Source organism: Sturnira hondurensis, unplaced genomic scaffold, assembly GCF_014824575.4.
Source record: "Sturnira hondurensis isolate 20B ecotype Veracruz unplaced genomic scaffold, ASM1482457v3 Scaffold0008196, whole genome shotgun sequence".
NCBI classification, from domain to species: Eukaryota; Metazoa; Chordata; class Mammalia; order Chiroptera; family Phyllostomidae; genus Sturnira; species Sturnira hondurensis.
In genome coordinates, this window is record NW_028080827.1 from 21,029,757 (window position 1) to 21,054,389 (window position 24,633).

General features: G+C 39.3%; 1 non-coding gene across 1 annotated transcript; it reads left to right on the top strand.

Annotated features, from left to right (window-relative positions):
- Window positions 1-23,828: 23,828 nt before the first annotated feature.
- LOC118992698 (U6 spliceosomal RNA) lies at window positions 23,829-23,935 on the top strand. Its single transcript, XR_005067699.1, has one exon. It is a non-coding gene; the product is annotated as a U6 spliceosomal RNA (small nuclear RNA).
- The last annotated feature ends 698 nt before the right edge of the window (window positions 23,936-24,633 follow it).

The following is a 24,633-nucleotide window of genomic DNA, read 5'->3' on the forward strand; positions in this document are numbered from 1 at the left end:
TGAAAACAAAGAAGAAACCTATATAATTTTATTAACCAGTGTCATCCCCATATGCTCAATAAAAGCATGCTCAATAAAAAAAATTTTTTTTAAAGCAGCAGCCACAAAGGAACTGATGTAGATTAAAAGACACCTGAGAGACCTAATTAAACAATGACAACAAACACCACACTGCTCAGTAGGAGCCTCCTGCTGGCTGCACATAGATTTTGTAAATTGATGCTACAATGATTTGGGCACATTATTTATCATGCTTCAGCAATAATCTAAAGTATTTATTAACACTTTTTAATGAATGGAAATTTTTCTTGAAATCTTTTCCTTATTCCTTCCCATATGGGAAAAGAAATCACAATCACATAAATGGCTGTTCTGGAAAACATGTAATATAGCCTGTGCTTCAGGGTATTTGTATAATTTACCAAGTCACAGATTTAGCTTGCAAGAAAATACAAATGTATGAAACAATATTTCATTTACTGGGCATGCAAAGACTTGTTAATGTCAGTAACTGCAGTATGGGCCAATCTGTGACAATACATCTAAACAATCTGAAGCCTTTAAAATAGAAATATACAAGGCACAAATGTGAGCCCATATATAATTTTCTAATAGCCGTGTTAAAAAGTAAAAAGAAATGTATTTATTTAACCCAAACATTCAAAACATCATCATTTTAACAAATAATCAATATAAAATTATTAAAGAGATATTTTATGTTTTTTATTTTACTGTCTTTGAAATCTGGCATAAATTTACACTTTCAGCACATTTCAATTTGGACTGGCCACATTTTGTAGACTCAATAGTGACTTACATGTTGGACAGACTATTAACTCTGAAATATTGGGCCTAATGAAATAAAATTGGTTTTGAGTGCTATAGATAAACAGTATAAAATACAACATTTTCAAAATTGAACTTTCCTAATACATACTTTTGATTTGCTTTTGCATTATCATTTTTTTTCAGGGATAAAAAAATAAGCTGAAAAAATCTGTTTCCCTACCTAGTGACTACATTTTTATACTTAGGATTAAAAACACAACAACTGAAGATAACAGTGAGAGTTTAAAAAAAAACAACTTCCATTTTACACATATACGTTCAAAATCATTGAATGCTGAATTAGCTTATAATACAGTTTGCTTGCCACAAGTGTCTGAATGCAAGGGATGTAAAAGTCCCGAATCCTGCCCATTCTTCCGTCAAGTGCGACCGAGAAATTCTCCTTCTAGGTTCCCGATGCCCAGACCTTAACCCAAATTCTTTTCCACTGGCACCTGGGCTGGTAGAGAAGACTCTTGTTTTCTCTGCTCCAGACGATGTCGCAGCCGTGCCTGACAGATAACACCAGATCTCTCCTTTTTCATGTCCCTGCCACACAGACGCCCTTATGGGTGCAACTTCGTCACTTCATTGTGTCACAGCCATCCTGGATGGAAGGTTTCCATTATCTGGCCCAGCCCTGTCTTTCCACCTTGAATGCCCTCCACCTTCCCTCAGCGACACGGGCTCAGCCCTGATGTATGTTGCACTTTCTGTTTTGTCATTTTCCTCAGCTGAGACATGCGCCCCTCCCTGTGTCTGGTTAGTTAAGTCTGATTGCCTTTCCCTGACTCGTGTAGATTTCATCTTTTGAGGAAACTCTGCTGTCTCAGCTGTTGGCAGGCTACTTTCACCTCCTGTGGCCTGCGTCGTCCACTACCTGCCCTTCACTGCCATCCACTGTCTCATGATTGTCCTTGCGTGTATCGTACCTTGCTCGGGAGCCCGCGGTGCCGGGTCCTGGAGTGCCTCACAGTGCTGCCTCTCTGTCAGCACGCTACGTGGGTGAGCCTCTAACAGGCACTCCCAGGTGCTCACAGTGCCTTCCCAAGGCTTCTCCAAATTCAGAGAAATCTAGAAAGCCAAGAGACATGCATAATGCCTGTACTTGAAAAAAGTATGTGGGAGACCCATGTCACTTCTGCTCATATTTCACTGACCAAAGACCAGCATGATGTCAATAGGGTGGGGAAATAGACTCCTAGAAGAATTTTTGCAAGTTGCATGGCAAGAGGTGAGGGGACGTGAGGATATATAGTTCCTATCCAGGAAAGAGGGATAAAATAATTGAGAGCAATAATATATTTCCATAGTATTTCCAAACAACAAAGACATTGTCCTACTTAATCCCAACACACTGTCACCTCGAACAAAATGAACAATAACTCCTTAGTATCATTTAATATCCATTCTACATTTTTTAAAGATTTTATTTATTTATCTTTAGAGGGGAAGGGAAGGAGAGAGGGAGAGAAATATCAATGTATGGTTGCCTCTCGTGAGTCCCCTACTGGGAACTGGCCTGCAGCCGGGGCATGTACCCTGACTGGGAATCGAACCGTGATCGTGTGGTTCGCAGGCCCTCGCTCAAAATACCCATTCTACATTTAAAATTTTCCAATTAACTGAAGTTATATTTAAAATCTAATTTATTCAAACCAGAATCCAACCAAGTACCCATGTTACGCAACATAGTTATACCTCTTTAACTCTTTTAAGATCTAGGACAGTCAGGAGTCTCCATGTCTTCTTTTTTTTTAAGATTTTACTCATTTTTATTTTTAGAGAGAGGGGAATAGAGGAAGAAGGAGAGGGAGAAAGAGAGGGAGGGAAACATCACTCAGTTGCTTCTCATCTGCTCCCTGATTGGGGGACCAAACTCACAACCCTGTGTGCCCTGACTAGGAACCGGATTGTCGATCTTTCACCTTGCAGGAAGACGCCCAACCAGCTGAGCCACACCCTTCGGGGCAGGGGCCTTCATGTTTTCATCATGATGTATTTTTTCAAGAGACTAGGGCAGGTGTCTTGCAGTGTGTTCTACCTTCTGGATTGGTTTGGTTGACTCCTCATGGTGTCAGTGTAACCTGCTCCTCCATTCCCAGATTTCTCATAGAATGAAAATTAGAGCTAAATAATCAGTTAAACATTCTTGGCAAGAATATTAGTAGGTAAGACTGTGTTTCCCATATTACATCACACCAGGGGGCATCTGAGGTCTTGCTCTCTTACCATGCAGGATGATAGGTTCTCTGCCTCTCTCATTATCACACCTGTGGTGTGAAACGCAGGGACTGCATGAATACCCTGTTCCCCACCGCCCTTTCATTCAAAGGCTTTCATGTCCATCAGTGAGCCTGCCTGAATGAATTATTTTTTCAGTCATAGTAAAATGATAACTTTAATCATTACTTTTGTATTTGTTAGTAGCATTCTTGTATAGAGAAGGACTTTCTTATCATCATATCTAGTATATTTATGGGGTAGCTATCAGATTAAAAATAAAACTCTTTAGGATCTTATACTTTGAGTTTTTAATTATGCTTTTAAAATTAATATTATATCATGAACATTCTCTACATATTTTTAAAAATAGTCTTGATGGCTGCATAAAATACATTATGGTGATGAATAATTATAATGAGTATTTTATTATTGTTGTTCTATTACAGTTGCCCCAATTTTCCCCTGTTGCTCTCCCTTGCCCCGACCCCCATTCCCACAGTCAATTCCCACCCTGTTGTCTATATCCCTAGCTCATTTACACCTGTTCCTTGCCTAGGCCCTTCCCCTTCTTTTCTCCCTCACTCCCTTGCCCCTTCCCTTCTGGTTGCTATCAGACTGTTGGTTGTTTCCATGCCCCTGGTTCTATTTTGCTTATTTGTTTGTTTTGTTTATTAGGTTCCTCTTATAGGTGAGATCACATGGTGTTTGTCTTTTACCACCTGGCTTATTTCACTTAGCATAGTACCCTCCAGTTCCATCCATGCTGCCTTGAAGGTTGAAAGTTCTTTCTTTCTGCCGTGTAGTATTCCATTGTGTAAATGCACCATAGTTTTTGATCCATTCATTTCTGATGGACTCTTAGGCTGTTTCTCGCACTTGGCTATTGTAAATAATGCTGCTATGAACATTGGGGCACATAGGTTCTTTTGAATAGGTGTTTCGGAATTCCTACAGTATAATTCCAGCAGTGGGACTACTGGATCGAAAGGCAGTTCCATATTTCGTTTTTTGAGGAAATGCCATGCTGTTTTCCCCAGTGGCTGCACCAGTCTGCAGTCCCACCAACAGTGCAATAGGGCTCCTTTTCTGCACATCCTCGCCAGCACTTGTTTGTTGATTTCTTGACGGTGGCCATTCAGATTAGTGTGAGATGGTATCTCATTGTGGTTTTAATTTGCATCTCTCTGATGGCTATTGATGTTGCACTTCCTTTCACAAAGCTATGGGCCCCCTGTATGTCCTCTTTGGAGAAATGTCTGTTCAGGTCTTTTGCCCACTTTTTAATTGGGTTGTTTGTCTTCCTGGAGTGGAGTCATATGAGTTCTTTATATATTTTGGAGATCAAACCCTTGTCTGAGGTATCATTGACAAATATGTTTTCCCCTATGTTTGGTTCCCTTTTTGTTTCAATGATGTTTTCTTTAGCCATACAGAAGCTTTTTAATTTGATGTAATCACATTTATTTATTCTTTCCTTTATTTCCCTTGGCCTAGAGGGTGTATTGATGATACTATTGCTGTGTGGGATATCTAAAATTTTCCTACCTACGTTTTTTTCTCGGACTTTTATGGTGTCATGGCTTATGTTTAAGTATTTAATCCTTTTTGAGTTTATTTTGGTGTAAGGTGTAAGTTGGTGGTCTAGTTTCACTTTTTTGCATTTACCATTCCAGTTCTCCTTACACCATTCCAGTTCTCTCCAACCAACTGAACCACCTGGCCAGGCTCTTGAACTCCTTCTTCTTCCCCAGACTCAGGTCAACTAACCAAATGCTCCCACTTCAGATGCAATAAACCAAACACTGGGAGTTTAACAGTCTACAAACCAGCTTTCGGTCTTTTTTGTGGATAGTCGTTAATAGGATCTCCGGCTAGTTACTTAACCAGACAGGTTAACTTCATATATAATTTCCTTCCTGAGGCCTTTCCTGACCTTCTCTCCCCCAGGGAATAAACTTTCCTCACTTGGGCCATCAGGGCTTCCTGGCACCTTGGGCACACAACTCTTAGAGTAACTCTCACTTTGGACCATGGCTATTTGCTTACATTAAAAAAAAATCTGACAAGTTTGTTTGTTCCTTGAAACCAAAGATATATCAGGGTATCCCCAGCACTGACCACAATGCCTATAAAATGTTCTCATCACTTGTTCATTGTCTTGAAGCAAAAACAATGCATTTTGAGCCTTAAAAATTTCTCCCACACTGAGAAGACACACTTCTTTACAGAAGAATCCAAAATAATATACATTGGTCCTCCCAACGCCTACTCCAAGTATGACCTGGACCTAGTGACTCTCTCCAGAGTAGAGTGTAGGAAGGGAAACAATAATAACTTTACAGTGTAGAGAACTTGCAAACACCACCTTAAGCAAGTGAGGAAGATTAACACCTCAGTCAGGTCCTGTAGATACTGGGTACTCCCTGATAGGATGTGGCAGGAAGGGCATTTCCCTTCTGTGCTATTCTTCCCCCACCCCTGTAACCCCAGTTCAACCATGAAAAAAAATCTGACAAACCCAGACTGAGGGACATTCTACAAACAGCTGACATATAACCTTCAAAATTATCAAGGCCATCAGAAAAAACACAAAACAAGGAAAGACTTGAGAAACTGTCACAGACCAGAGGAGACTGAGGAGGCATGATAACTAAATATAATGTGTGGATCCTGGATTGGATCCTAGCGCAGAAAAAGAACATTAATGGAAAAACTAGAAACCTGATAAAACCTGGAGTTTACTTAATGGTAATATACTAATGTCTTTTTAGTTCCAACAATTGCACCATGGTAATTTGAGAAGATAATATTCGGGGAAACAAACTGGGTATGTAAGGAGCTCTCTGTATTTTATTTGTAACTTTTCCAGAAGTCTAAAATTATTCCAAAATTAAAAGTTTATTTTAAAAAATCACTATCCTATATACTGCACCCTCTGTAAAGGCCAAAAGGGTCAAACATTCTATTTTGGATATAAATGGAACCCAATTAGTTGGATACTATGCAGTAGACTTGAGGAATTAAAGAAACATAATTTAGCCCTGGCTGGCGTAGCTCAGTGGATTGAGCGCGGACCTGCGAACCAGACGATCGCGGTTCGATTCCCAGTCAGGGCACGTGCCTGGGTTGCAGGCCGGTTCCTTGCAGGCTAACTACCAGCAGGGGACGCACAAAAGGCAACCGTACATTGATGTTTCTCTCCCTCTCTCCCTCCCCTCTGAAGATAAATAAATAAATAAAATCTTAAAAAAAATAAAAATAAAAATAAAAATAAAGAAACATAATTTGTTTTTATTTTATAGCAATTATAATGGTCTGTGGAGGAGAATGCCAACTGTCTGCATGTCTATTCTTTACTACAGGGCACACACTTGAATGGCTTCATTTGCTGCCTCCCTTGTAGCTGGGGGTGACCATGTGGCTAACCAAAAGGTCAATGCTATGGAAACAGAAGTGTATGCATTTCCGGAAAGTCTCCTTCAAGGGAAAGGGAGTCCCCTTCCTCTTTCCTGCTGCTGGTATGAAAATGGGAAGGCCCTGGAGTGATGAAGCCACGAGAGAGTGTTACCCTGGGTCTTTGATTGTCTCTTGGAGATATCATACATAACCTTCAATGATACATGATCCAGTTCTTTTAAAGTACAAAATATGCATAAAAGTGAAAAAATTCATGCTTTAAGAATGAGAAAAAACAGTGCATGGAAAAAATAACAATGACCTGTAATTCTACCTCTTAGAAATAGCTTGTTTTGATATACCCAAGTATATTTTATGAGGCAAACTGATACATATTTAATTTAAAAAAGAATTGTTAGGAACCTATATGTTGAGGGTTTTAAATGTAGATTTTAGAGAGAAAGAGGACGGATGAAAGAGAGAGAGGGGGGAGATATTTGTTGTTCCACTTATTTATGCATTCATTCATCGCTTCTTGGATGTGCCCTGACAGGGGATCAAACCTGCAACCTTGGCATATCAGAATGACACTCAAACCAACTAAGCCACCTGGCCAGTGCCTACACTGAGGTTTTTTATCTTACTTTTAAAAACTTAATATTTTATCATGGACACTTTATGTATTTATTTTTTGAAAATACTGTTCTGATGTTTGTGTAATATGCACTATGGTGATGAATAACTATGATGAGTGTGGACACAGCTGAAGTCTCACTTGGGCCATCAACTGTGTAACATCAGGCAAGTTGTGCCATTTGTCCGTAGAATGGGAGTAAAGGTGGGGCTTACCTTTTAGAGTTATTGGGAGAATTAAGTGAGTTAGTGTATCTAAAATCTCTACCACAGGGCCTGGATCTTAGTAAAGTTCTTAATAAATATAAACCATTGGGATTATTACTATCATCCTCCAACCAGTTCCAAATCTGGGGAGAAGTGAAGACATCTAATTTCATGAAGCTCATAGGTAACCAAGCAATCTCAACTTAAAGAGATCCTTTCCAAGACACATTTGTAGTGAGAATACCAAAAACCTCAACGACAAAAAAAGAGAATTGTTAAAGAAGCAAGAGAAAAGAATTTTATGACTTACAAAGGAACCTCCATAAAACTATCAGTGGATTGCTCAGCAGAAACCTGATAGGTCCAGAGTGAGTGGGATGATATATTCAAAATTCTGGAAGGGAAAAACTACCAACCGAGAATATTCTACCCAGCAAAGTTATCCTTCAAAACTAGAAAACAACAAAACAATCCCAAATTTGGCAGAAAGAAGGAAATAACAAAGATCAGAGAGGAAATAAATGAAATAGAGACCAGAAAAATGATAGAAAAGATTGACAAAGCTGTGGGTTGGTTTTTGAAAACACAAACCTTTAGCTAGGTGAACAGTGAAAAAAGAAAGAGAAGAATCAAATAAATAAAATCAGAAATAAAAAAGAAGACATTACAACTGATACTATAAAAATAGAAGGGTCATAAAAAATACTATGGACAATTATCAACCAACATATTGGATAACCTAGAAGAAATGGATAAATTCTAGGGAGCATACCAAGACTGATTCATGAAGAAATAGATCATATGAACAGGCCAATAAAAAATAAGGAGATTGAATCGTTAATAAAAACATGTCCAACAAGAAAGGCTCAAGAACAGATGGTTTTTGTGGTGTGTTCTACCAAACATTTAGAGAAAAATTCATGTCAATCCTTCTGAAATTCTTCTGAAAAAAAGAATAGGAGGCAATACTTCCAAATTCATTTCACCAGGCAGCATTTCCCTGATACCAAAGGCAGATAAGAACACTACAAGAATGAAAACTATGGGCCAATATCCCTGATGCATCTGGATGTAAAAATTCTCCACCAAATACTAGCAAATCAAATTCCATAGCACCTTAAGAGGCTCAAACACCATGATCAAGTGCTATAGTAAGTCAGACAAAGACAAATACTGTATTATGTCATTTATATGGTGGAATCTAAAAAAGCCAAACTCATAGAAATACAGTGGTGGTTGCCAGGGACCATGGACTGGAGAAAATGGGGGAGGTGTTGGTCAAAAGTTACAAACTTCCAGCCCTGACTGGTGTGTCTCGGTTGGTTTGTCTTAGACCTGCTTGGGGCACCAAGTGAAAGGTCGATGGTTTGATTCCCGGTCAGGGCACTGCTTGGGTTGCAGGCTGGTCAGTCTTAGTTGGGGCACTGTGTGAGAGGCAACCATGTGCGAAAGGCAACTGATTGATGTTTCTCTCCCTCCATTCCCCACTCTCTAAAAATGAAAAAATTAATAAAATCTTTTAAAAGTCACAAACTTCCAGTTACAAGATAAACAATTTCTAGGGATCTAACATACAGAACGATGATTATAGTTACAATATTGCATTATGTACTTCAAAGTTGCTAAGAGAGTAAATCTCAAATGTTCTCACTATAAAGCAGAAATGACAATTATGTGAAGTAATGGAGGTATTGATTAATGCTACTCTGGTAATCATTTTGCAATATATAACTGTATCAAATTAACACATCATATACCTTAAGCTTACACAATGTTATATGTAAATTATATCTCAGAAAAAGGTTGACTGGGAAGACTTATTGAAAGTGATTGTAACACTGGCTGGTATGGCTCAATGGATTGAATGCCAGCCTATGAACTAAAAGGTTGCTGGTTCAATCCCCAGTCAGGGCACATGACTGGGTTGTGGACCAGGTTCCCAGTTGGGGGCGTGTGAGAGGCAACCATGTATCAATGTACCTCTTGTATCTCTCATGTATTGATGTTTCTCTCCCTCTCTTTCTCCCTCCCTCCCCCCTCTCTAAAAATAAATAAGCAATAAAATCTTTTTTAAAAAGTGCTTGTATATGAGGGAAAGGGAATTGAAGAAGAGCTGAAGGAGTAGTAAAAAATAGACAAAAGAGGGGCTTTGCAAGAATAATATCAAGGTGTGCTGTAAATTGAGGAAACAAATTACCTCAATTTTGTGCAGCTGATGTTTTTTTAAAAAATGTGTGTCTTTTAAAGGTAGAGTTGTAATGTGGCCCACGCAGGTTTAAGAGATAACATTGAAGCAAAATCCCTAGTAGATAAAGTTCTACTAGTTTCTATATGTTGTAATTTCTTCTGAGTCATATTCCTGTGGAAGACAAATTTCAACTCTCTTAAAATACCTCCCTTATCTCCTGGTTAGAATGAAATTGTTTTAACAGAACCCAAATCTCAAGTGGAGATACGTGAACTGCAAATAACCTTGAGAGAGGTAGCCCACAAATTAAATTTACCATGAAGAGTAAATGACTGATATTATTTCCTTGTTAAGGATTGTTTAATGGGAGGCTGAACAAACAGGATCGTAAATTTTTTGAAAGGTTTGGGGATGATGAAGGGGATGGAACAGAGAAGGAGCAAAAAGGGGTGCCCTAAGGTGCCAAAACCAGATTAGATCCCTCATAATGTGTTAAAAATTAGTGCTGGTAAAAAATTTTATTTTGGGGTCAAAATAGGAAAAAGTCTTTGCCTGACATTCATGGTTATTTAGGTCTTTTGCATTCAAGGTATACCACAAATGAATTCCCACCTGTTTAATTTTCACTGTGGTCAACAACTATATAAATATTAATTTATTTTCTTAAAAATATCCTGTATAGGCATACATATTTATGCGATAAAGTATTAAAATTCAAAGATACGATAAATGCACAGTTGAGAATAATGGTAACCCGAAGTGGGAGGGGCACACAGGAGAAGAGCATGTAGGTGACGTTCTAGATACCAGATGAAGGAATAAATCGATATGATAAAAGAGGGCCAGGAAATGACTAATGGGATTGGTGCAATATGCACTAAGTATTATCACTAATCTAATTGTGTATCTGATATTTGACAGAAAAATTAATGAATTTAGGCTCAGTGAGGTCAGTGAAAGCTGAGGGTGGAGGTTTGTCAGCCCTCCCCCCAACTGTGGATTCCATTGCTTTCCACTAGCGACGGCGGCATTTGGGGTGTTGGAGAACACACTCTCCAGCAGCATCCTGGACTGGTGAGTCAGGCCAGGGCTGTGCTAGGAGGCCGCCAGGTTTTGTCATGTCTCCAGTATGGGTAAACTGAGGCAGTTCTGCCTCTATCCAAAATTAGTGAGTCCCTGAGACTGGGCCGTTGGGAGTCACACAAAGTGCCAGCCCCTTGGAGACCACAGCAGGATGCATCTGAGAGGAGGCTAAGAGAGTAGATCTTAAATGTTCTCACCAGGAGAAAGAAAAGGGCTTTTCTTATGGGATGGGGAAGGAGCTAGTGAGGAGAGATGGTCTCCTGGTGGAGTTCTCCTCAGAGGTGTTTATTATACAGGAGAAGCCCAGAGTGCGGGGGAGGGGCCCCCTCAGCTGTCAGGAGTCTTCCTGGGAGCCTGCCACCCTGCATGTGGCAAACACATGGCTGTGGAGGGAGAGATGACCAGGCCCGTAGCTTCCAGCTCTGTGGGCAGCAGACATGACAAGTGGTGGCTTCTCTGGCCCCGGGATCAGGATCTTTCAACCACTCACTGAGAGCTCCCCCTCCAGCCTGAGCCTGGCAGGGGACCCTCTCCAACCTGCCACCGAGTCTCATCGTCTTCACCGCTGCATAGCCTCAGCCTAGTGTGGAGGCTACTGGTTGGGCCCTTTGTTAAATTCAACTCTATCCACTGACCTCCTGTGTTCTCTTTCATTTCTGTTTATTTTGATATATTCAAATATTTATGAATGGGTAATACAATGACATATGTCAGACTCCAAAGACAATAAAAGGTTACACACAGTAAAACTTTCCCCTGCCATCCCCTGGTCAGCCCTTCTCTTCAGAGGCAACCATGGTCGGCAAATCCTTGCGACTGTCTCAGAGATTTTGTATACATTTCTGTATGTGTATCTCAACAAGTGTATATTCCTCCCATCCTGTGCTCACTAATGGCAGAATATGATATACATGGTTTTGTACTTATTCCACTTCATTTGTCTTGGAGATGTTTTCATACTAGTACATTGAGCTTTATTATTTTTATCAACTATGATTTTCCATGGTATGCATGTATCATAACTTACTTAACTAGTCATTTATCGGTGGATTTGAGATGATTTCTGACCTCTTGATATTGAAACAACATTGTGTAGATAACCTAGTACAGTGTAGTTCCCATGTGTGAGTATGTCTGTGGGATTAATTCTGAGAAGAAAAAAATCTGGGTCAAAAGGGATGTGTATTCACAGTTTTCATAGATCCTGCCAAATTATCCACCCTGGATAGACCGATTTCAGTTCCACAAGGGACTGTGTGAGGGGCCTTGTTTCCTTGAATTTTTGAATCCTAGTGTGTTATCCATCTTTTGATTTTTGCCCATCTACTAAATTAAAAATGATATCTTGTGGTGTTTCCATTTGTTCTTCCTTAATAAAAGGGAAATTAAGCATGTATATGCATATGTTTAAGATGTATTTTTATTTCTTTTCTGTGAATCAACCATTCAGATTCTTTCCCTATTTTTCTGTTGAGTTATTTGCATGTCCCTTTGCGATGCACTTTGAGTATTTCTGGCATTTGTCTTTTGATTTTTCTTAGGGCAGTTTGTGTGTGTGTGTGTATACTTAAATTTATGATATAGTTGATATCTACATATACATATATGTCCCACCTTTTCCCATGGACTCTGGATTCTTTTTCATAAAGAGGAATTCCTCATTTCTTATATTGATTTTTTTCTCCCTCACTTATTCTAGTACTTTTATGGTTATATAAATTTTGATCCATTTGTTATTTGTCCTCATGTAAGTTGCAAGACATAGGTGTTTACTTTTTCCAAATGGTTACCCAGGTGTGGCAATAGCATTTATTAAATAATCCAGCTTTTCCCCACATTAGAACTACCATCTTTAATTCCACATTTTTGTTTGTATTTAGACCTCTTTCTGAATCTCCTATTATTTTCTATTGACTTCAGTACCACTTTTTATTATTATTATTATTTTCTTTTTAAAAAATATATTTTATTGATTATGCCATTACAGTTGTCCCATTCTCCCCTTCACTCCCCTCCACCCTGCACACCCCCTCCCCCACCACTGCCCCCCCTTTCGTTCATGTCCTTGTGTCATAAGTTCTTTAGATTCTGTATTTCCCATAGTATTCCTGCCCTCCCCCCTGTCTATTTTCTACCTACCGTCTATGTTACTTATTCTCCGTACCTTCCCCCCACTTCTCCTCCTCCCACTCCCCTGTTGCTAACCCTCCATGTGATCTCCATTTCTGTGGTTCCGCTCCTGATCTAGTTGTCCTCTTAGTTTGCTTTTGTTTTAGGTGTGGTTGTTAATAACTGTGATTTTTGCTCTCCTTTCACTGTTCATAGTTTTTATCTTCTTTTTCTTAGATAAGTCCCTTTAACATTTCATATAATAAGGGCTTGGTGATGATGAACTCCTTGAATCTGACCTTATCTGAGAAGCACTTTATCTGCCCTTCCATTCTAAATGAAAGCTTTGCTGGATAACGCAATCTTGGGTGTAGGTGTTTGGATTTCATGAGTTGGAATACTTTTTTCCAGCCCCTTCTTGCCTGTAAAGTCTCTTTTGAGAACTCCACTGACAATCTGATGGGCACTCCTTTGTAGGTGACTATCCCCTTATCTCTTGCTGCTTTTAGAATTCTCTCCTTCATTTTAATCTTGGCTAATGTAATTATGATGTGCCTTGGTGTGTTCCTTCTTGGGTGTAACTTCTTTGGGACTCTCTGAGCTTCCTGGATTTCCTGGAAGTCTATTTCCTTTGCCAGACTGGGGAAGTTCTCTTTTATTATTTGTTCAAATAAGTTTTCCACTCATGGCTGTTCCTCTTCCCCTTCTGGTACCCCTATAATTCGGATGTTGAAACATTTAAAGATGTCCTGGAGGTTCCTAAGCCTCTCCTCATTTTTTTGAATTCTTGTTTCTTCCTTCTTTTCTGTTTGGTTGTTTCTTTCTTCCTTCTGGTCCACTCCCTTGATTTGAGTCCCAGTTTCCCTTCTATCACTATTGGTTTCCTGTGCATTTTCCTTCATTTCAATCAGTTTAGCCTCCATATGTTCCTCTAATTTGTGGCTAAAATCAACCAGTTCTGTGAGCATCCTGAAACATCCTTCAAATCACCAGTGTTTTGAACTGTGCATCTGAAAGGTTGGCTATTTCTTGGTCACTTAGAATTATAGGCTCTGGGGCTTTGAGTTGTTCTTGAGTCATAATGTTTGGTCTGTTCATACCTGTTATGTATGAGGGGCAGAGCCTTAGGTGTTCGCCAGGGTGGGGCGACCCAGTCGCTGGGTTGTGACGCAGTCTGGCTTAGTGGTTCATTGTTGTCGGACTTCCGTACAGTTCAATTTTCACTGTTTTGGCTGTGTTTTTGTTTCTAAAACTTAGCTGTGGAACAGGGCACAGTGTTTCCACCTACACTTCCATCTTGACCAGAAGTCCCACTTTTTATTATTATAGTTTATGTTTTAATATCTGATAGGGCTGTTGACCTCTAATTCTTTTTATCAGAATTCTTCTGAATATACTATTTATTTACTGTCTTATTGTTTTAAAAAAATGAAAACCTGTCTGTCTAGATACACATATACAGACAAACATAAACATGTTAACTTGAGGAAATTGGCATCTTTGATAACTGATTGATCCTTCTCATGCATGTGGTAAACTTTCATTTGTTCAAGCATTTCCTTGTGTCCTGCAGGAGTAATTTAAAGTAATCATGTCATAGATTTCACCTTGGAATTCAACCATGCGGCCACTGCCAAACCAAAGAAAAGGCTCTGGACTGTATTAACCATTCCAGGGACCAGCAGTAGTATCTGTCACTTAAAAAAAACAAAAGCAAAAACATGACTTTGTTGAGGTATAATATAGATACAGTAAACTGTATCATATTCATGAATTTTTACCTAAAAAATAAAATGTCAAAAAATTTTGTTCAGAAAAATATAACACATTGACACTAAAAAGGAAAGTATCAGGAGGTTTCCCCAAGTGCATGAATGTGCAGTTTAATGAAGAACTGTTTGGTACAACCTCTGCTATGTGTGCCTCTTCCTGGTCATTTTCAACTCCGTTTTGGAGTCTGTGGCCCCAAAGCATCATGGGTTTGGGAGGTTAAAGCTGTAAGAAGCCCCTTGGAATTTGATGAATCCAGTGGACCAGTTCAGTGCTATATAGAAAAAAGAATGCTGCACTAAGGCAGAGGAGACCTGGGCATCCTTGTCTTGGCCCATGTGGTATCCAGCTGATTGGCCAAGACCCTTCCCCAACTCTGACAGATGGGTAAGTAATACCTGCTTGGTCTACCTTTAGGATTTTCAGAAATATGAAATGAGATAGAGGGTGTGAAAGGCGTTAGTAAAGTCAAAAATAATAAAAGTATAAGGCATTATTATTAAGTACATAAGGAAAACGAAGACATTTGTGCAGACATTCTTAAGTCCCCTGTACTTAAGGTCATCTGCTTTTGGATTCGGAGGCACCAATCAGAAGAGCTTTGTATATCACTCAACAAACTCTACAGAACTTATCCTTTTGCCAAGCATTGTAAAGGACACAAACAATGAAAGACGTAGTTGTTCCTGCCCTAAAGAAACTCATTATCTAGTAGGGTAATATATTTCTTTTTCAAAAATAAAATAGATTCATGGATGCTAGTGATGCGGGTATGTTCACTTTGTGAAAGTCCATTGAGCAGTACGATGACAACTTGTATGCTTTCATGTACGTATGTTAGGTTCTCTAGTTCACAGAGAAGTACACTGGATTCATTCTAACTTCATGTTTTTAAGATGCATTCTCAGATTTAAATGTTACATCTCAGATTAGATGTAACATCTACATCTAAGAGGGTGGTCTCAGATGTTTTGGGTTGTTTCTAGAGGGAGATGGTGAACAATGTTGCAGAGACCACCATTGTGTGTGTGTGTCTCTGGGGGCACATGTGTGTGAGTTGTTCTGGGAGTGGAACAGCTGAGTCATTGCCAATGGGTATCTTCAAGTTTACCAGACAGTGCTAATTGGTTTTTGAAGTGGTTGTGCCAGTTCTCCTTCCCACCAGCAGTGTATGAGATTATTCTAATTGGTGTTGACAAGTATTTCAGTTTTTGCCAGCCTGACCAATGTTTTGTGGTAACTCCTTGTGGTTTTACTTTGCATATTCCTGATGCTGAACACCTTTTGAAATGGGTATTGGTCTTTTGGATTTCTTCTTTTGAGAAGTGCTTCCTTAAGGCTTTGTCCATTTTCTCTACTGGGTTTTCCTTTTCTTACTGATTTGTATTGAAGATTACATAAGAGTTCCAGGACTCTTCTAAGTGGACAGATGCCCATGGACACCCCAATATGACCCAATGGGAAGAAGATAGAACTTTCACATCCCTGGAGTCGCCAGCTGTGCTTCTTTCCTCAACATGTCACTGAGAAGAATGCGTTTTCCATTATGTTTTTATTGTTGAGTTCTATCTTGATTGAATTATTGCTAATCCTTTCAAATTGTTGAGATTTGATTTATGGTTAGTATACAGTCAATTTTTGTAAATATTCCATGTGTGATATGAAGGATGTATATGTTTTCAGATGGTTGCTGTAGGTCTGTACATGTATCCCTTATCTGAATTTTTTTGTCTGCCTCTCCTATTAATTGCTGAGATGAGTATATTAAAACACTCCATTGTAATTACAGATTTGTCTATTTATCCTTGTAATTCTTTCCACTTTTGCTTTACACATTACAAGACCATGTTATTAACCCCACTTGCCATCACAGGAAATCAAAGCCCCTGTATCTGCCGATAATGTGTCTGCAACCCAGGTGTCATGGAGCTTCTCCTTTCATCTCAATTTATAATCCTATTTCTCTCACTATATAAAAGGAAGGTATTTCACTTACCCACTTCACTTTTTACTGTGCTTCCTTACCCCGGGACTCTAAAATACTAATTATTCATATTAATCATGACACCACAAATTGAAGGCAAGGCTTTGTGTTTTCGTTGGTCACACATATTCATGTGAAGAGCACAACATAGCATTAGATCATTATGGAATTTTTTTGACACAACTCAAAAACTTTTAAAGAGTTGAATGACATTGTATAATAAAATTCCTCCCATTTCAACTCAGTGATATTTGTAAGCATGTTTTCTAATTATTTATGTATATAGAAATTGAAACAGGAATACAATTTATGCTGAACCCTGCCTTATTTTAATAATCAGTAATATTTATTACAGATATATAAATTAACTGAAAAACAAAGCCATTACATTAAGAAATTCATATATAATTTAAAATAATTTACTTATTTATGATGGTCTCATAGATGGAGAGCAGGATGATAGCTAGTGGGGGGAGAGGTTAGGGGGTGGAGGGATTGAGCAAAAAGGAAAAAGAACTTATTGACATGGACAACAGTGTGGTGGTTGCTGGCGGAAAGGGGATATAAGGGGAATAAAAGGTAATGTGAAAAATACAACATAGATTAAATTTTAACAAATAAATAAAGTACACAATTTGACATTAAAAATAAAATAAAATAAAATAAACATGTTTAATAAAATTTAACATTTTGCTTAAGAAATATGAAAAGGTACAATTTCTTTTTTTAGTTAGTTTCATACTAATAATAATTGCAATGCTAACTCAATCTAGAATTTTTAAAAGGACATTTAGAGCTTCTGGTTACATCAAACTTCAAAATTAAAATAAATAAAATTTCCAGGCTGACTTCCAGTCAAGTAGGAGGCGTAGGTAGACATGCTTTGCCTCCTCATGCAACTACAGAGAGAATTACATCTATTTCTCAAAACAAATAACAACCAGAACTGTCAGAATATTGAGCTGTATGGACGTCCAACAACCAAGGATTTAAAGAAGCCACGTTCATCCAGATGGGTACCTTTTACAGGGAGTCAAAGCAACTCTACCTAATACACAGAAACAAGCACAGGGAGGCTGCCAAATTGAGGAGACAAAGAAACATGGCCCAGTGAAAGAACAGAACAAAAACCCAGAAAAAGAGCTAAACAAAATAAAGATAACCAACCTATCAGGCGAAGAGTTCAAGATATGGTGATCAGAATGCTCAAAGTATGAGTATGAGCATACTCACTGAGTATGGCAAAAACATAAGGGAAGATATGAAGGTTACATGAAGTGAAATAAAGAAAAATCTATAGGGAACCAACAGTGGAGAGGATGAAGCTGAGAATCAAATCAATGATTTGGAACACAAGGAAGGAAAAAGCATTCCATCAGAACTACAGGAAGAAAAAAGAATTCAGAATAATGAGGATAAGGTTAGGGACCACTGGAACAACTTCAAATGTACCAACATCTGAATCATAAGAATGCCAGAAAGAGAAAAGGAATAGCAAGACATGAAGAACTTATTTGAAAAAATAATGAAAGAAAACTTCCCCAATTTGGTGAAGAAAATAGATATACAAGTCCAGGAAGCACAGAGAATCTAAAACATGTTGGACTCAAAGAGGACCACACCAAGACACATCATAATTAAAATGCCAAAGGTTAAAGATAAAGAGAGAATCTTAAAAGCAGCAAGAGAAAAGCAGAGAGTTACCTAACAAAGGAGTGCCCATAAGACTCTCAGTTGATTTCCCAAAAGAAACTTTGCAGGCAAGAAGGGACTGGGAAGAAGTATTCAAAGTGATGGCTTTGTACCTACAACCTAGATTACTGTATCCAGCAAAGCTATCACCTAGAATGGAAAGACATAAAGTGCTTCCCAGACAAGGTAAAGCTAAAGAAGTTCATCATCACCAAGCCATTAGTACATGAAATGTTAAAGGGACTTATTTAAGAAAAAGAAGAAGATCAAATCTATGAATGTTAAAATGGCAACAAATTCACAATTATCAAATTCACAACTGAATCTGAAAATAAAAAATAGAAAAAGAAAAAACTAAGCAAACAACCAGAATAGGAACAGAATCATAGATATGGAGATTATTTGGAGAGTTATTAGCTGGGAAGAAGTAGGGGGAGAATAGAGAAAAATGTGCAGGGATTAAGAAGTACAATTGGTTGGTACAAAATAGACAGTGGGAGGTTAAGAATAGTACAGGAAATGGAGAAGCCAAAGAACTTATATGTATGACCCATGGACATGAACTGAGCAGGGAGGAATTGCTAGAGGGAAGGGGAATACCAGCAGAGGAGAGCAAAGGGGGGGCAATTAGGACAACTGTAATAGCATAATCAATAAAATATATTTAAAAATAAATAAAATAATTCCCAGTAATTTAGTTGCAGATAAGGATGACAAGGTAATCAATTAAAAAGCATTTGAGCCCTGGCTGGTGTAGCTCAGTGGATTGAACGTGGGCCTGTGAACCAAAGGATCATGGTTTGATTCCCAGTCAGGATACATACCAGGGTTGCAGGCCAGTTCCCAGCAGGGGACACATTGATATTTCTCTACCTCTCTCCTTCCCTTCCCCTCTAAAGATAAATAAATAAAAGCTTTTTAAAAAAGCATTTGAAACATAAAAATAGACTTCTGTGGAAAATTCTGAGTTCAAGAAGAAAAGAGAGTGATGTAAAATGTTTTACTGTTAAAGTTAGTTCATGTATGGTTTAAATGGACAACCTCAACAATCGAATTGCATGGGGATTGCATTGTATTTATTTTCCCTTGTTTAAATTAAAAAGAACAAAGTGAAAGATTTCTTTTTAAAATGTCAGTTTCTGTGATGTGCAAGAAATAATGTAATAAGAATTTTTTAGGTCAATTTTTAAAAAGTGTAAAATTGGCTCGGTTGGTTGGGCACCGTTCTGCAAAGCAAAAAGTCACTGGTTCAATTCCCAGTCCGGGCCCATGCCTGGGTTGCAACTGGGGCCTGGGTCGGGGTGCATATGAGAGGCAACCAACCAATGCTGCTCTGTCACAGTGATATTTCCTCCCCTTTCTTTCTCCCTCTCTTTGCCTCTCTCTAAAAATAAACAAACAAAATCTTTTTAAAAAACATATAAAATTCTTTTAGGGTAATGTGAGCAAAACCAATGAGAAGTCTTGTGCTATCCCAGTATACTTCCTGCCTTTTGGGCATTCAAACCCCAAGCGACATGGAGAACCATGCATTTCCCAGGAAGAAGCTTCCTCCCTCAGTAGAAGTGTTTCAGAGTCTCAGTGCATTTACCATCTTGGAATTCTCCCAATACTCCCCTTTACATCTAAGTGAAGATATGGTAAGCAAGAGCTTTATTGTCCAGCTGGGAAAGAGGTGGCCCCACTTTGCAGTGAGTGCTCAGAGCTGGAAGACAAAACGGTAGACCACACCCCCTTTCACAGCTAACATCTGATTGCCCACCTTACTCCTGCTGGCCAGAACAAGTGAGGAAAGAAAGATGGACAGAAGACATATTTATGAACTCCTACCTTGTTTGCATAACTCACTAGCTGCTTTTCTGCACATTGTTTGATTTCCATAACAATGCATCCTACAGATGAGGAGACAGAGCCTCAGGAAGCTGACTGCTTGCCAAGTATGTACAGCCTGTCAGCGTTGTAGCTGGGATTTGGTCCGGGTCTGTCTGGCTTGGCTACACTCATGGCCTCAAAATCAAAAGATGCATTTGCCCTTGGGCAAATTACTAAATTCTGAGCTCAATCGTCCTCACTTGTAAAATGAGATAATAATAGCTATTACCCAGGGTGGTTATCACAATCTAGGGAGTTAAATGTGTAGATGAACCCAAATCTTTAGCATAAGTATGGCTCACAAAGGCAATGAAGATATGAGTGTTGACCATTTGGGCACAAACTTGAGTTTTCTGGCATAATACTTCTACAGCAAAGGGATGGCTGGTGCTTGGGACACAAACCTTCAAGTACAGCTGTCACTTGAAGGTAGCCAACTGAGCAGTAACTTGTCTTAATCTTCAAGACCAAGCAGCTATGATGGCTGTCTCCCAGACCTGTCCTGAGAGAGCTGAGGCCAGCACCTGTCCATTGCAACGCCTCCTGACCAAGAATTTCCCACCATCCACGTGTTAACATGGTGCAGCCCACAGAACTATGGGGGTTCAGAACGAGTCACCCCACGATGTGCCTCTGTGGTATGCCGTTTGTTGTGAGCTAAAGGCCACTTTAGCCTTGGGCTCAAGAGAACTACTTCTGTCTCTCTACTAACTACCTAGAAGAACTTAACCCAGGGGCCTTGCCCATAATCAAAGATTATCAAGGTTAACCTGCTTTGGCTTATCTATACGGTGGGACAAACTTCCTAGCAACCGGTCATCTTATCTCTTCCCTACCTCAGGATATCTCACACACCCACGACTGTTTCTGTCTCTAAACGATCTTGCCCATGGGAACTCTGACTCTCCGGTGTACGTGGGGTTCCCATACATATGTATGTATTACATTTGGTTATTTTCTCTTGCTATCATGTCTCATGGCAATGTGATTATTAGACTAGTCAAAGAACCTTGAGGGTAGAAGAAGCTTGTTCCTCCCCCAGAGAACCAATTCAATGTTCAGTAGAAGATTAAAACCTCACATTGCTTCACCAGGTAGAGCAGCAGCCATGAGAGACTCCCTGTGCCCACTGTTCAGTTCCATGTTTTTATATTACAAAGCAATTTTGGCCCAGGAGCCACCCTCAGTTTAGCTGCAGATCATAAGCTTTATCGAAAACAGCAAGCAGAAAAGCTCTGTTTGGGTTCCCTGGACTGAGGCAAATCTCACCTGGAGAGTGAGGGCTATTCTTCATTATTTTTGAATCACTATTCATATGATCATCATGATTTCAATTCAAAGCACTAGTGTGTGCATGTATCCCACAAAAGCAAAACACGCCTAAACTTTTCACTGCAGAGACAAACTTCCCAAGCAGGGAGTTCTTAGGTAGCTGTGTGTTTCTGGCACCACTGGTGTTGCTTGGGCGCCGCCTGTTGGCCAATGACCTTCCCTCTTGGAGAAGTGATTGACACTCAGCGCCTGTCAGTTTCTTAGCCTTGTCTTGACTTGTTAACAATCACCCTGAGATTCTGATGTCTGTGAGACTTCCAGTTTCTGGCTCTGAACGTAGGGAGCTCAGAAGCCACCACTCTATTTTAACAAGCAAAAAGCTGAACAGACTGAAAACCAACTTTTCTAGGATTTGTAAGAGAGGTGAAAATACAGGGCAAAGGGCAGCCCCCAGAATTGGAGAGACCAGCAGGAGAATACAGAGAATAACAGCTCAGTGGGGCAGACGCTTGCGAGCAGAAACCATTTCAGGAACCCGTGCTGGGTAGGAAACCTTGGACAGTAATTGAAGAATTACTGGGGGCTTACAGTTGGGAACTCTGAGAGTTAAAAACAGTCATGGGTGGGGGTGGGGGTATTGTGAAATTTACCTCCAGGAGATTGACTAGATTCCCACAGTAAATATCAGAGAAAAAAATCCTCTCACACTTCCCTCAAGAGGAGGAGGAACCATTTAAAAACACCCCAGAGTACTCTGTTCCTAACACCTATCCTCAGAAGAAACCAGGTAAGCAGAGCCTCACCTGCTGGGATATTATCAAGGCCTAACTGGCCTGGGGGGAGGGAAATACCTAACTCCAGGCAGCTCAAGCAGAACAGAAAATACCCAGCTCCAAACCATTCTAGACATCCTCTCTCACCGAAGAAGGGAGAAAAAAGTTGAGGTATTTGTGAAGTTGGAAGTTGAGAAGCACAGCCTGACTGAAACACTGAGACATACTCGTGGGACTATAGGATGCTTCCTTCCCCCCAGAACACCTCACCACAATATTATTAAAGGCCATTTATAGCAATTTCTTTTATCTGGTACATCATGTCCAGTTACCAAGAAAAAAATTACAAGATCTATCAAAAGGCAGAAATGTGAAGAGCTTGAGCAAGCATCAGAACCAGACATAGCAGGAATCTTGGCGCTATCAGCCAGGAATTTAAAACAACTGTAATTAATATGCTAAAGGCTCTAATGGATGAAATAGACAGCATGCAAGAACGGATGAGCAGTGTAAGCAAAGATGGAAATACTAAGGAAACAAAACAATTGCTTGAGATTAAAAGCACAGTATTACAGAAATAAAGAATGCCTTTGATGGGCTTACCGATAGACTGGGCATGGCTGGGGAAAGGGTCTCTGAGCTCGAGGATGTTTCAATAGAAACCTCCCAAACTGAAAATCAAAGGGAATAAAAGCTGAAAAAGAAATGGAAAGGAATGTCCAAAGATTGTGGGGCAACTGCAAAAAGAGCAACATACTTGTAATGGAAATAGCAAAAGCAGAGAGAAAGAAACAGAAGAAATATTTGAAAATATAACGACTGAGGATTTTCCCAAGTTAATATCAGGCCCCAAACCACAAATTCAAGAAGCTCAGAGATCACCAAGCAAGAATATGCCAACAAACTACACCTCGGCCTAGTGTTTTTAAATTATAAAAAATTAAAGATAAAGTCCTGAAAGAAGCCAGAGGAAAATGATTTTATCTAAAGAGGAGCAAAGATAAGAATTACATCCAGCATCTCTTCAGAAACTGTGCGAGCAAGCAGAGTGGAGTGAAATATTTAAAGAGTTGAAAGAAATTAAACCACCCCCCAACCTAGAATTCTGTACCTTAAAAAGTTATCCTTCGGAAGTGAAGGAGAACTAAAGTCTTCCTCAGACAGAAGTCAAGGGAAAGTCAGTAGAACTGCCTTGCAAGAAAAGTTTAGAAGTTCTTTAGCAAGAATGAAAATAATACAGGTCAGAAACTTGGAACTAAATTAAGAATGAAAGAGTATCAAAGAAAAATTAAGTGAAGGTCAAATAAAAACTTTTATTTTTCTTATTCTTGATCTAACAAATAAAAGCTTATTCAAAATACTAGTAACAATAATGTATTTGATTATGATGCTAATGTATATTATATATGCTTATATACATGTGAAATGGTAATTGAGATATCTCTGTACCTTCCTCTTATTTTTGCTGAAAACCTAAAACTGCTCTAAAAATGAAATCCTTTTTAAATAAAAGATCTGTGGTAGGTATGGGCATTGGTAGTGCTTAAGTATTGTTACATATATTGGGTGCACAGGGTCAAGGTCATGGCTAGCTGCACGTTTGTACCTGACTAATATTAAGCCATAGTGTTTAAGTTGTCAGTTTTGTTATAGCATGTGTTTCATAAAGGTGTGTGATATTTGATAGTCAATTGTAATTTTTTTGACCGTGACCGCCACAGAGTTAAAACAACAACAACAACTTTATGGGTGCTTCTAATGTGCTAGGGTGATTTCATTTAAAATTACCAGTTCAGTGCTCGCTTCGGCAGCACATGTACTCAAATTGGGACGATACAGAGAATATTAGCATGGCCCCTGCGCAAGGATGACACGCAAAATTACCAATTCATGGTTTTCTTTGATTCACTTCACAAAATACTATTGAGGTCCTACTAAGTGCTAAGTCCTGTGATAAGAGACGATAAGCCAAACAAAACAACAACAAAAACTAGTCCCCTCTCCTTATATACATTACAGATATTAATAACATAAGTATACAATTCTTTAATAGTTATTAGAGCAAAGAACAGGGCAACCTGAGTTCAGCTGGGGGTTAGCAAAGGGTCACCTGAGGAATTGCCTTTTGAAGTGAGATCTGAAGACTGAGCTGGAGTTAACTAGGGCAGGTGAAGTACTTCCCAACTAATTGCCTCAGGTACCCTTGCCCTTGTTGGGCTAACGGCCCATGAAGTTGGAGGCAGGCCCTCCTTGATCTGACTCTGGCCTCTTCCCCACATGAACAAGCATAACCCTGGATGACTTAAGATGATTACCTGTTCATTTCATTGGGTTAACATGAGAAAAGATTAAAATCAGGAAGCTGTTGACTCTAGGGATGCTTAAAGTCACGTGGGTGAGGGAGGCAAGGGAGGGAGACAAGGCAGAAGAATAGAAAATCAAATGTACCTTAAAAAGGTGCCATATTTTATCAAGCTGACTGACAAAGGTGGATAACACACAGTGCTGGTGAGAATGGGAATTCTGTGTCTGACCCAGCAAATTCACTGCTGGGAAATCACCCTAGAGAATTACAGGCATGGGTATGTGGAGAGTCTGGC